The 14,931-nt window shown below is 35.7% G+C and overlaps 1 protein-coding gene and 1 pseudogene across 1 annotated transcript in view; both read right to left on the bottom strand.

Moving 5' to 3' along the window:
• The window catches only part of HTR1B (5-hydroxytryptamine receptor 1B), a 159,305-nt gene that overhangs the window by 30,707 nt on the left and 113,667 nt on the right, over positions 1-14,931 (bottom strand). The window lies entirely within an intron of this gene.
• On the bottom strand, positions 10,132-10,738 carry LOC101550581 (ADP-ribosylation factor 1-like; annotated as a pseudogene).

Consider the following 14,931-nt stretch of genomic DNA (forward strand, 5'->3'; position numbering starts at 1 on the left):
AGTATGTTTAATTAGAGTAGTAAAATGTCTGACTTGTAAACATTTCTCTTAAATGCTCCGGTGAATTTTGAGTATCTCATTCTGGCATGGAATACTTTTGTGTGTCAGATATTTATCTCCCTAAAGCAGTAGGGAATCTTCTTTTTGTATCTTCTTTAAATGTAGAGCAGACTTAGACCATCTATTCACTAGCAAGGCACAAACACAAGAGTTTTTCTTGGTACAAAAAAACAAAGCTAACATAGGGCATTCAGTGAAGCAAGGAGCACATTGTACATGGTGAACGGACAAGTTCCAACAACTGTGAGCCAGACTGAAGGTCTAACCTAATGCCATCTTTCTGGAGTGTAGTTACTATGCAACAATGCAGCAATGAGAAGAAGAGTTAGTTACTGGTGAAGTCTTGGGTAGCAAAATGTGAGTATGCTTAGCTAAGGATCCAACTCCCTTGCTATTTCATGTATTTTATGAGTTTCCAATTTTCATTTAAAACAGTTTTCCTTCATACTAATAAACCTCATTAAAGTTTAAGTTAATTTTATATATTCATTTCTAGATAATTTTATTTTTACATTAGTTTTATAGCTAGACAGAGATGCTACAGATTTTTTGAGTTGAGTTTCTTTGATAAACACTCATACCTGGTAAAAAAAATTTTCAAAATATATCCTAACTGAAATATGTTAATACATAAAGAAAGTTTTCAAGGAAAAAGTATAAGTTGGACGTATTTTAAAAGCCATGGGCTATCTGACATACTATGTGAGTTTTCAATAAGCAGATCATACCCTGTGAAGACAAAGCTAAATCATTTGCATTGGTAAGCATCATGATCATGATCATCATCATCATCATCATCATCATCATCATACTGTTGATCGTTGGATTTCTCGAGAGGTCTCAGTAACGTCTCCATTCATCCTAACCCTGAGATTTTAGGAGCCACTCTTTACTCATTCTTCCTAAGGATGTCACATTGGAGGCTATTTCAGGATCAGGGAATGAGACCCAGCATTGTTACTCGTTTTGGCATATGAACACACCATGGGGAGTTTTCAAGGTTCTCCCATGTGGGCAGGAAACTCTCACTAGCTTGCCAGGTTCTCCCAGAGGGAGAACATGCTATAAGATGTTGCACAGCCGAACATGCTATAAGATGTTGCACAGCTGAAAAGCAGCCACTTTGAGCTCCAGAAGCTTGGTTTTAAGTCTCTGGATGTTGGCCATCGATGGGGTTACACGACTCCGGGGGCAGTCCCTGGGTGTGACCGCTAGCTACTGGAAAATGGGAAATCTGGGCAGAAGAGGCCCAGTTCTGATCCGAGCAGGCTTGAAGGTCTTGGCCCTGGGTCCGACACACCTGGGTTCCTCTGCAGAGAGTCTCTTGCCCGCGCACCTGGCTGTCTTCCCCAAGGCCCCTCGAAATGGGTGTGGTCCAGCTTCCCTCCCCACCCTGAGCTGAGTTCCTGAGGCGAAGACCTCCAGAGCCTAGCCACAGCCATGCTCAAGGCCCCTCTCCACATGTTTAGATGAGCCTCACGCATGAAGGAACTGTCATTGATAAGCAGTAATAGAAATTGTCACCTATGGCATTCTGTGCTCCTTGCTAATGCAGTTCGAAGGAACGTAGCCATTAAAATTTAAATTGTGCATTATTGGATATTTGTATATCCCAAACAGATATATTTTAAATTACAGTAAATTAACTAAATTACCTTATAAAGGAACGTTTTAATAATCAAATTTCCCAAATGAATATGATCTGTTACTGAAATATCTTAAAGTGGCTCCAGTCTATACTCTTCACGTTTATTGATGAAGTCTTAATTTCTCCTATTGAGTTGCTTTTTTGCTGTACTACATCACCAGTTATCAGAGATATTGTGGATGAAGAACTTTTTATTAATAAGTCAGAAGAGAAATTCTGATTATTTAAACCTGTATTTAATATACTTGACATTTATTTTCTGCTATTTATAGCAAAACATCTTTTGCAACTCATTTTTGTCTCTCATCAGAAAGTTAGTGAAATGATGATGAACTAAATAAGCAGATTGTAGTAAAATAGAGTCATATGCCACTTAATGAGATTTGAGTCAAGGGCAGACCACATATATAAGTGTCCAATAAGCTTTTATGCAGCACGATAGCACTGTCATCTGGTTGTTCATCAATTTGCCCAAGAGGGCACCTGTAACATCTCCATTGTGAGACTTGTTGTTATTGTTTTTGGCATGTAGAATATCCAAATGGGTAGCTTGCCAGGCTTTGCCATGTGGACGGGATACTCTCAGTAGCTTGCCAGTCTCTTCGAGAGGGATGGAGGAATCGAACCTGGGTCAGCCACGTGCAAGGCAAGCACCCTATCAGCTCTGCTATAGCTCTAGTCTAAGCTTTTATGTATAGCCTAAATATAAACTATTTTCTTTAACATTCTCACCTCAATGAAATTACATTAGGACACATTGTTCTCAGATACAGTGTCCCTTTTGTTTAGTTTCACATGACTGTTATTTGTTACATGTACATTCTTTCCCCTAACCATCCTAGTTGCTTTCATAGGATAGTCATGATATTGGAAAAAATAATATTAGATATTAAAAAATAGCACATCTGATTTCATAAAATACATATAACATGTTCAAATTAGTGCCACACTCTGCATTTTTTAGGGGTATGTTGTAGGTTTATTACCTCAGGCAACAAATTGCACTGATCTGCACACATTCACCTACATATTTTAAATGATCGTTACACTATTTTTAATGCCTAGTATATGTATAGTTTCTGAGTAAATATTTGGTATGATATTACTGTTTAGGGAATAACAACAAGAAAAATTCTGTTTATAATCAATACCAACACAATAATAAGCAAAACTAAATAATGCATATTTTCAGTTTATTAAACCCCCATGCTGAATTCATGCTTTCTAGAAATATGAATGATATTTATACATGTACATAAAAATTGTACATCATGGTGTGAATTGTTCCTTGGGTAGTTTAAAAAACATGAACATAATGAGTGTTTTGCATTTCATTGTGTAGATATACTATTTTGAACAGCTGTTGCTAGCTATCATGCTACGGAATTACATAATAAAAAATGTTAAGCTAAAAAGTCTGCTATATATTATAATGCACTTATTAAAAATTTAGAATAATATTCAAAAATTTTTTAAAGATACTAGAGAATTTTATGTTTCTGAACTAGGCCTAACATTTTTTCCATTTATTTGTGTTTTTTGTTTTGTTGTTTCTTTGTTTTGCATTGGGGCTACACCTTAAATTCTCAGGGTTTTTTTCCTGGCTCTTTCTTCAGGAATTAATCCTGACTATGCTAGGGGTAGCATATGCAGTGCTAAGGATTGAACTCTAGTCTACCATAAGCCAGGCAATACCTAACTCTCCAGTCTTAGGCATCATGTTTTTGTTTTTTTTTTTAACCAGAGAGTTTCTATCAGTTTACATTCCAATATCTGGTTATTATAGTTACAATTTTTGTGAAAATATATTTTATTTTCTATTTAGATTTTTGAAATGTACAAACTCTGTATTTGATTTGTGTCTTGAAGCATCAAAATGTAACAATTGTTACTTCTTTCTGGGGAATCGCCATCACAATTTCTATGTGTTTTTAGAATTTTCTTATTAATTTGCAAAGGTAACTCATGGTATATTAAGAATAATAGATACTCATCATCAGATGTACATGCTTTCTAATTTTGGGATTATTTTCAGTAACCGTTATTACATATTTAATGCAATATTTTAACACTTTCATAAGTTTTATCTCTGATTTTTTTCTAGATACCACCCCCAGAAACAGTGTGGAGGAGGATCAATAGCCATGACACTGTATCTAGTGGCCCAGGGGTATCTATGTAAAGGCCAGTAGCCATATCAGGGCCTCACACATTGTAGACATGTGCTGTTAGACTTATGTCTTTGATCCTGTGTCTATCAATTTTTTTGATTCAGTTGTTTTGTTGTTGGGATGAAAAGATAAACTAAATGGCTATTATGGTTACTGCTACTATTTTAAAGTTCTTCTACACTTACTAACCTTTTGCAGACTTATAGTCTGTTTAGATAAATTTTGGTGTAGAAGCTCATGTAAAGCTTTAATAAAATAAATAATCTCTCCCAAATCCATTCATTGGTTAAAATTTCCTCTTTATTAGTTATAACATACCTAATATACAACATACTAATTGTTTAAAGACTTTTATCTTGACACATTGGTTTATCTATTTCCTCAGAAAAACTACATCTAAATTATGATTGATGTATAATGACATTTCTATTTCTAAAGAAAAATGTATCTCCTTATTCTATTTTTTCTCAGATATATCTTGGCTCTCCTTGCATGTCTATTTTCTCATTTGATCTGTAAAACTGGCCAATTAATTCTCCAATAAAAGAAATTATTTTGGCCAAACTTGACTTAGTTCAGAGATTACTCCTGGCTCTGCACTCAGGATTGCTCCTGGCAGTCTCCATGTACCATATGGGGTACCTAGAAGTGAAACAGGGTTGGCCACATGTAAGGCAAACACCCAATACACTATATTATCAGTCTGACCCCAAGAGTTCTCCAAAACTTTGTAAAATTATCCATTGCACTTAATTCCATTGAAATATTTCTTCAAATAGTCAAAATATCTTACACAAATTTAGAAAATGCTCATCTACTTATTTTACATAGTAATCATTTTAAATTTAATATATATAACATATTAATTACTCTATATGCATATTTATGTGTATATGTACATATAAATCTTAATTCATATAAGAATATATGTGTATAAGGAATGTCTAGAGAGGAATGTAAATATATATATATGAATCTATCTCATTCTTGTACTATCATTTGATTACCATCCTTACATGTAAAATTTTCTCAAATGTCAATCTATTTGGGGTATGGTAGTCAACTTAAAATTACCATATTGATATTTTATTTTATAATTATCTTTAAAATATGCTGATGAATTTAATTGTACAATTTTAAATATTTCAATATTTATGAGGTTAATTTTTAGTTTTGTTCTAATTTCTTTCAAGCACTGGTTTATGTTTTATGTTAATTTTGTGAAATTTTATAAATACTTTATCATTTTAATATAAATAATTTACATGTCACAAGAAATATCTTTTATTTTAAAAAATTATTTCTTTCCTTTTATTTAAAAAACTTGTAAAAGTCTTGATTTTATAATTTTTATTTTTACTATTTTTTATGGACTAGAGAGATAGCACAGCAGTAGGGCATTTGCCTTGCACACAAGCGACCTGGGTTTGATTCCTCCATCCCTCTTGGAGAGCCCTGCAAACTACCGAGAGTATCTCATCTGCACTACAGAGCCAGGCAAACTACCCGTGGCATATTTGATATGCCAAAAACAGTAACAAGTCTCACAATGGAGATGTTACTGGTGCCCGCTCAAGCAAATCGATAAGCAATGGGATAACAGTGACAGTGACTATTTTTCATGAGTTTATTTCTGAGATAATTTATTTTCTCAATAATGATTTAAAGATAAATTATTTTTAAATTAAAATACAAATGTTTAGAAACACACTTGGTTTAGTGTAGTTTAACTTTATTTACATATACTCTACTTCCTTCCCTTGTTTTCAGAGCATTTAATTTTTGTTTGTTTTTTTTGGATCACACCCAGTGATGCTCAGGGGTTACTCTTAGGAATGACTCCTGGTGGTGCTAGAGGGGACCATATGACATACTGGGATAGAACCCGTGTTGGCCACATGCAAGATAAACACCCTGCCCACTGTACTATTGGTCCAGCAGCCATTTAATTATTTGAGAACAGGATATAAAACAAAACACAAGTTTCACTTCATGGTATAATTTTACAGCCTTACTAACTATACCTTCACAATATTCCAGATAAAAATTTTAGGACATTTTACTTCTACATTTTTATGAGTATTTGAGGTCTGTAAAACATTCTTTTTAATTATCTGTAGAAAATTTACTTGAAAAAGAGAACTCATTGTTAATATACAATGCAAAGCAATTTTTTTCTTCTATAATAATTTTAAATCACTCACAAATAACACTTTACTCTTTGGGTTAGTCTTATTCCACTTTTAAAGTAATCACTATGTGAATATTTTTCAATAAGAAATTTTTAGTATTTCCAAGAAAATAGTTCTGGAGACAATCTCACAAATAAATGGTCTTTGATTATAAATAAATGGTCTTTGATTACAGATAGCTAAAAAAGAATAAAGACAAAACAAAGCAAAAATGGTTCATTATTTACTAAAGCCAAAATGTGAGAAAAATGTATATTTAAGATAACAAAACAATTTGAAAAATGTTTTCCTTTTTATATTTACTTATCAGTGTAAATACCTAGTAAAGGAATATCACCAAGAGACTGCACACAAATCTTCTCTTCATGCTGACAATCTAATAGGGAGATTAGATAATCATCAGTGCATAAGATCTAATGGGGAGCAATGAAGTATACTAGGAATCCCTCTTAGTGTTATCTACACATGCCAACTTTGACAACGCATGGTATATCCTGACAGTAAATGGAACTACTGTTTGAATAGATTGCTATTTGCTTTTTATGGAAATCTATTATAAATGCATAATCATTATAAAAGTGTTAATTTTTACTATAAAATTGTTTTTTAAGAGCTAGTTTTGAAAAAGTCTAGCAAACAACATAATAGTTTCTCTTGTGTTCAGCACTTTTAGACTAAAATTCTTCTTTAACAAAAACTATTCTTGTTGTTTATATCTCTCAGTGTTTCTCACATATTCTAAGTGAAATCTTTGCTAAGGAGCCTGCTGACTTCTCACGGGACTAAACAATACTCCAGTCAATATTCTAAATTTTAGGGCCAGTAGTTAGGGCAATTGCCTTACACCTGGCTGACTGTATATCTCCCCTCCAAGACTAAGTCCTGAATGTAGGATCAGGAGGAAGCCCCAAGCACTGCTCTGGGTGTGACATCCCCAAATCCAAAGAAAAAACTAAGCAAAAGAAATTTTACAGTTGTTATATACACATGCCAGGAACAAATGGAGATGTTACTGGCACCCACTCAAGCAAATCGAAGATCAATGGGATGACAAGTGATACAAGTTATTATATGAGCTGTTTTGGTATTTGGTTGATTGCTTTGGCACTATGCTGAGCGGTACATTGTGCTACTCTCAGCATAGTACTTGGGGATCAATCCCTGGTGTGATAAGAAAAGTCTTTGGTGCCAGGGTTCGACCCCAGAGCTCCTGCTTGCAAAATCTGGTTGCTGCCCTTTGACTGATCTCCTTGAGCCCAATGTACAATGTATTTTAAATTAGAGGTTGAGGCAGGACAGAATTAATCAGTGAATATTTGAATTTTAGCTTATAAAGGATTTTAATCAATCTTGAAGATTTACTGAGATTTTATTTTCCAATGTTTTCAATGTCAAAAATAATTAATCTTAAAAATGTTTCATATGGTTATCTTTTTTTAACTTAAAATATTGTCCCCCAAGCACTGCCCGAGGTAATTCCTAAGCACAAAACAGAAGTAAACCCTAAACACAGGAAGGAAGGAAAGAAGGAAGGAAGGAAGGAAGGAAGGAAGGAAGGAAGGAAGGAAGGAAGGAAGGAAGGAAGGAAGGAAGGAAGGAAGGAAGGAAGGAAGGAAGGAAGGAAGGAAAGAAGGAAGGAAGGAAGGAAGGAAGGAAGGAAGGATAGAAAGAAGGAAAGGAGAGAGGGAAAGAGGAAGGGAGGAAAGGAGAGAGGGAAGGAAGAAGGGAGGGAGGGAGAGAGAGAAAACAGAGAAAGGAAAAATTGTAAAATAAAAAACATTAATAGCAAACATACACTTATTTGAAATGGTGCCTTACAGAATAGCCTTTCCATAACTTGTATCTCTTTCAGAATCACAAAAAAAGAAAATCTATACTCATGATTCTTGAAATTATTTAATCTCCTAGTAACTAAATTGGCATCTTTTTTTCTGAGAGATACTACACCTCATTTACTACAAAATAATAAAATAAATGCTGTGCTTCCTTATTGTGTGTGTGTGTGTGTGTTTGTGTTTTGGTGACACCCAGTGATGCTCAGGGTTTACTCCTTACTTCAGGAATTTCTCCTGGTGGTGCTAGGACCATATGGGATGCCAGGAATCCAACTCGGATTGGCTTCGTGGAAGGCAAATGCCCTGCAAGCTGTACTATAGCTCTGGCCTCTCTTATTCTTTTTCTTAATAAGCTACAGCTATTATACAAGGTAGCTAATAACAGAACTCAGATCTATGTAAATCAGTTCTTCAAGGTACATTTTTCACAAAGTAAATGACATATGTTAAACTTTGTGTTAATTAGTGAAACCACATGAAGTGAAGTCAATGGTGATGAACTTCAATGGATCAAATTTGGAAGAGGTCACATTTCAAATAAAAGAACTCTGCTACTTTTAGTAGGTTTTTTTTTTTTTATATCAGTCAGAGCTGCTATTGCCTGACTTCAGAAAAACATTGAGTAAAGTACAATCTCCTTCATCTAATGAATTTATTTACCATGTTTTCAAGTTAAAACAAATAACATTTCTTGAGCAAATTACCTTAAAAAAGTAAAATAATAAGAGTTAGCTTCAATAATTTTTACAAATTACAATATACTGAAAAAAATGGTTGAACTGTATAGCCTCTGTCTAACTATACATGGAGAATGGGGAATGGAACTTTGTGGGTTAAAATAAATACCTGAGCAAACAAAACGCACACACTAGATGAAAAAATTCAAATTATTGTACCTAACTTACCAAGTTATTTCTTTAATCTTTTCTAAAAATACAGTAAATGTAAAAAAAAAAAAAAACAGGTAAAATGTAGCAAAACTCCAATAGTCAACATTCCTTAAGTAACTAAAAAAGTATGTGTCTACTTTGAGGGAAAATAAGGTTGTCTGAAAACTGTAATTGTGACCAGAGTGTTCTGCAATTGAAGGCAGAATGTTTGTGGAAAAGAACATATAGTGTCTTTGTACTTTGGCATCTATCCATAGATTTGGGCTTACATGACTTTGAAAGGCAAACTATTTTTTTTATAGCTAAGAGATTTTATTCTAATAGCTATAATTACAGTGCTTGTTTGTCGAAATGAAAACAGAAAACAAGTATACAAAACAGTTGATTACTAATCGTGTATTGAAAGCAGTAAGAGGTTCCACAACACCAAATGGACCAGTTCTGAGGTTTCCCCCAAAATAAAGTTTAACAGCTCCAGCTTCTTCAGTGTTTATCAAAATACAAAAGAAAAAATAGAGGTGGTTGTTTTTGATGGCAAATCTGACCCTTGCAGGTTGAGGGAGGGAAAGCATCTGTTGTGGGTGCTCCAAAGGTGTGGCTTTAAAGTGACCAGCCCTGCTTGCCTGCCCACACTCCTGCTGGTGAGACCCAGCCAGCCCAGAGTGAGCACGGGAATAACAGGGCTTTCCAGCCACGCTGACCCAAAGGAAGGCCCGGGTCCCTGTGGGAGGTCCAAAAGCAGCTGGCCGCAGCCCCCCAGCCCATCTCCTGGATGACCATTTAAGCACAAATACAAGCACACACGCTATGGACACAAGATGACCCGACAACAAATCACAGGGACCCTATTGTGACCGTGCAGAATGGATCGTCTCACATTCCCGACAGGAAACAGGACCACACTCAGTCAGGCCTTTACTGCGGAATCTACACAAGGCACATTTCTCCTTTCTGTGTTCAAGTGTTCTCCTAATCTTGTATTTTAATTTTTTTTTAAATGCACTGAGTTTGGGTTAAAAACCAACCCAAGATGGATCTTAATACAGATTTGAAGCCCAGAGGAGGTGCACCGAGCCTGTCTGACACAGCAACTCCTGAAGGCTGCACGTGCCTAAAATCCCTTCTCGGTACTAACAGTGTGTTGATTCTCTTTTTACAATAAAAAAAGCTGAGTAATATTGCATAAGAGTACCAGAAACTGCCTCATTGGAAACAAAAACTATTTACATTAAATCAAAACCCAGTTGCAGGTGCGTCTGCACATTTACGGCACGGTAAAGCACACTGTGACCAACCATGGAGACAGCTCCTGGCACTCACACCCCAAGGCGCAAGTTTGCCACATGAGAGAAAAGCGAGGGCGGAGAGGGGGTGAAGGGAAAGAGAGGAGTGCCGGCTCACTCCTGGTTCCGGAGCTGATTGGACAGCCAGTCCAGTCCCTCATAGAGCCCATCCCCACTGGTGGCACAGGTGGCCTGAATGTACCAGTTCCTGTGGCGCAGGGAATGCAGGCCCAGCTTGTCCGTGATCTCAGCCGCATTCATGGCATTGGGGAGGTCCTGCTTGTTAGCGAACACAAGCAGGACTGCATCCCTGAGCTCATCTTCAGCCAACATTCTCATGAGCTCTTCATGGGCCTCGTTCACACGCTCTCTGTCATGACTGTCAACCACAAAGATCAGACCTTGTGTGTTCTGGAAGTAGTGGCGCCACAGAGGCTGGATCTTGTCCTGGACACCCACATCCCACACGGTGAAGCTGATGTTCTTGTATTCCACAGTTTCCACATTGAAGCCTATAGTAGGAATGGTGGTCACAATTTCACCCAGCTTCAGCTTAGACAGGATGGTAGTCTTCCCTGCAGCATCCAGGCCCACCATGAGAATGCGCATTTCTTTCTTGCCAAAAAGACTTTGAAGAGGTTGGCAAAGATATTCCCCATACTTGTAGATTGGTGGGAGCAACACTGGTCAGAAAAAAATCCTCACCCCGGGCGGCCGCTGCGCTGCTGCTGCTGCTCCGAGCCAGGCGTTGGTTTCGCTCCCACCGAAAACCATACTATTTTTGACCTTTTTGTTTGTTATTAAAAATGTAGAGTGGGATTCAACCTCTCCTGGACTTAATCAGAAGCTATCTTATCCTGTCCAAAGTAGGAAATTGACTGGATAATAAGCACAACTTAAAGAAGGTCTGAGAAATTGATGAATCTTGATATGAGGCGGATAGGTCCCAAACATTAACAAGACTGCCTTTCTATTTATATCTTTCATTTTTCTTACCACATTTCGCAATCAAGCAAGCTTTCTCCAAAAGAGCCTGAAAGCATAGGCTTTTCAATTTCTTTAGAGATTCAAATTATTGCCACCATAGTATATCAAACATTTAAGTATGGAAATGTTAGTATCCAAGATCTATATAGCACTGACAAAACTTAACAGAAGAACCTAATCCTGCCAAAAAAATAAATGTGACAAACTATGAACAAAAACTTTCTCAAAGAAGACATACAGATGGCCAGTAGGTTTATGAAAAAGTGTTCTGCATCACTGGTCATCAGGAAAAATGCAGTTTAGAACAACAATGAGAAATCTCCTCACACCATTGAGAATGGCACACATCAAAAAGAATAAAAACGATCCGTGTTGGCAGGGATGTGGGGAAAAATAACCCTCATTCACTGCTGGTGGGAATGTCGACTGATCCAACCATTTTGGGAAACAATAAGGACTCCTCTCAAAAACTAAAAATTCAGCTTGCATATGACATAGGAGTTCCAATTCTTGATACCTATTTCAAAGGCCCCAAAACTCTATTCAGAAAAGAGTATTTTTGTTCTTTATGTTCATTGCAACGCTACTAACAACAGCAAAAATTTGGAAACAACCCATGTCCAAGAACAGATGACCAAATAAAGAAACTATAGTACATATACACAATGAAATACTACTCCACTATAAAGAATATAACATAATGCAATTTGCCACTAATGGATGTTAACTAGAGGTTATCATGGTGAGAGAAATGAGCTAGAAGAAAAGGGATGCAAAATAACCTCTCTCATATGTTAGATATAAAGAAACATAGTAAGGAATTAACAAATGATAAGAAACAACAAATTCTACGAATCGATCTATGGAACAAAGTTCATTGTGGGAGTGAGATGTGGTTTATGAATGACTGAGGGGAAAATCCTGGGACAATGGTGGAGGAAAAAGGACATTTTGGTTGGGGAGAGGTTCTAGTGTTTAAACATTACATGCATTACATTCTATCATTTGGAGTATTGTAAAATTGCAAACCATAGTAACTAAATTTTTTTTTTACTAAAATCTTTTAAATAAGCAACTTAGTGTTTTTTGTGAACAATTATTAACAAAAATTTCTGAGAAAGCATTAAGATTAGATTAAATGGATGTCAGAAAGTAACAGATATGCCAATTAGACTAGAGTTAGACAAAATAGTAAAACTAGCATTCCTGTTGGAAAGATATGGTTAAACTGTCAAAATAAGCAATTACCCCAAATAAGAACCTGTTTTTAAAGGTGAAGAGTGCTTATGAAGATATAACATACCATGCTCATAGTAAAATAAGCAAGGTAAAGATAGTCCTAATACTTTAGGATGTATTAAGAATTAGGGTATATTTAATCTTATCAAAAATTGAGAAATGGAAATAAGTTCTACGTAAATAAATTTAAAACTATTAACTTAGTTACCATGTTAATATGGTTAAACTTTTATGAAATAGTAATATAAGTTCTAATAAACACATAGTTCTAATAAAGTTTTATTTTTAACCTTCTTTGCTATGGGATATAACTACAATAAAAAGACAAATCAGATGCTAGAGAGATAGTACTATAAATAAGGCACTTGCCCAACCCAGGTTTGATCTCAAGCATTCTATATGGTCCCTCGAGCCCACCAGGAGTGACCTCTGAGGACAGTCAGGAGTAATCCCTGAACATATAATGGTGTGTCCCCTCTACTTCCAAAAAAGAAAAAAAGAAAAATGAGTGTACCAGGGAGATATGTCAGTTGTAGAGCATATGCCGAGCATGTTATGTGCAAGAATGGGAGTTTGTCTGAGGTATCAAATGTCCTCCAAAGCACCTCTAGGTGACCACTGAGTAACACTTAGCTGAGTTATGCCAAGAGTGGCACTGGGCCCCCGAGCACTGCTATGTGTGGCTCCTCTAAAGATAAAACCTATAAAAGACCACCATAATAACAGAACAGTGAAGAAAATGTAAAAGCATTCTATCCTCATGCAATGGGATAATTAAAATTATATTAGTGTTACCAAAAGAGATATAGAAAATCAAGCAATCTCTATCAAAAGAAAACAGATCAACATAAATCAGATATTTATGTTGAACTATTGTACGTACCAATTATTAAAGCAATCCAGAGGATAAAGAAAATAGATTGTCACACTTAAAACTATTACTAAAATAAATAAGCATAATAATGATATGATATTATAGTTCTTTAGAGCTAATTCATATAGTTTTTGTACTCAAAGCCATAGTAAAAAAAGAAGAGTGATATTGTCATAAAAATTGAAATATGGGTAAAATAAGTATTTGGGTAGAAAACACAAAATTAAATTCTCTAATATATTAAAAGTTTAATTCATGACAAATGAACACAAATAAGAACATAAATGAAAATAATTTATATGATAAATGTTGTTGGAAAAACTATATAACTACATTAAAATGAAATAAATCACTTTCTCACCCAAAGCACAAAGGTTAACTCAAAATGAATATGTGACTAGAATATAAAATCTCAAAACTATAAAATGCATTGAAGAAAACTGAAACTGGAGAAACAGACTGGAATTAATCTGTTTGCCTTGCATGACTAAACCAGTTCAAATATTTAGCACCACATTTGGTGCCCTTAGTAACACCAAGGTTTTCTCCTGAGCACAGAGTAAGGAATAGTCCCTGAGCACTGTAGAGTATGGCCCAAAATTAAAACAAACCAAAATAAAATAGAGAAAAGCATAAGTAAGATACTTTTTGATATTGGCTTCTATGATTTGGGGGTTTAACTCCTATGGCAAGGGAAAGAAATGTGATTGTTGGGGCTGGAGCAATAGCACAGCAAGTAGGGCAACTTGCCTTGCATGCGGCCAACCTGGGTTCAATTCCCAGGATCCCATATGGTCTCCTGAACACCACCAGGGGTGATTCCTGAGTGCAGAGCCAGGAGTAACCCCTGTGCATGGCGAGGTGTGACCAAAAGAAGCAAAACAACAACAACAAAAGAAATGTGATTATGTTTAGTAAAAATTCTTCTAAACAGCTAAAGAAACTATCATCTAAATAAAGGAATTCTACTGAGCGTCCTATGTTGCATACTATGTACCTAACAAAGAGCTAATGTTGCAGAAATATTTTAAAAATCACAAAATCCAATAACAAGAAAACTACAGCAAAGCTGGACACTTATCCAAAGAAGACAGACATAGCAAGCAGACACAAAAAAATATGCTCATTACTACTTGTTTATCAGGATATTAGATCGGCATTGTAACAAGTTATCACCCTGCCTGTGAGACTGACCTACCTCACAAAAGCCAGAAACAAGTGCTACGGGAAGAGTTGAGATTAAGGAACCTCACATACTTTGGATGGAAATGCAAACTGATATAACCTCCGTGCAAAGAGTATAGTTATTTCTCAAAACTTTAAAAATAAATAGACCTTATGATCCACCCTCAGTTCTACACAAAGGCCTATCACACAAAGACACAAACACAAAAATTTAAAAGTTATCTGCACCATCTGTGTTCTTTAGAATAATATATATTATAGCCAAGATGTGGAATCAACTCAGATGCTCAATGAAAGATATGTAGATATGTGCAACATATATGTCATATATACGTGCCTGATAGGACACTAGTCAAGTATAAGGAAATATGAAATATGTCTTTTGTAACAACACAGATCAAACTGTTAGAAAGGTGATGTTAAACAGAATCAAACAGCAGGAAAAAAAACTGTACCAGATGATCTCACTCAATACATAAATTAAAAAGTAACAGAGCCATAGGCAAACTCTCACACTGGAGTTAAGGTTACAAGAAGAGGGAAGAGGATTGCAAAAGAGCAAGGGGC

Source organism: Sorex araneus, chromosome 4, assembly GCF_027595985.1.
Source record: "Sorex araneus isolate mSorAra2 chromosome 4, mSorAra2.pri, whole genome shotgun sequence".
Lineage (NCBI taxonomy): Eukaryota > Metazoa > Chordata > Mammalia > Eulipotyphla > Soricidae > Sorex > Sorex araneus.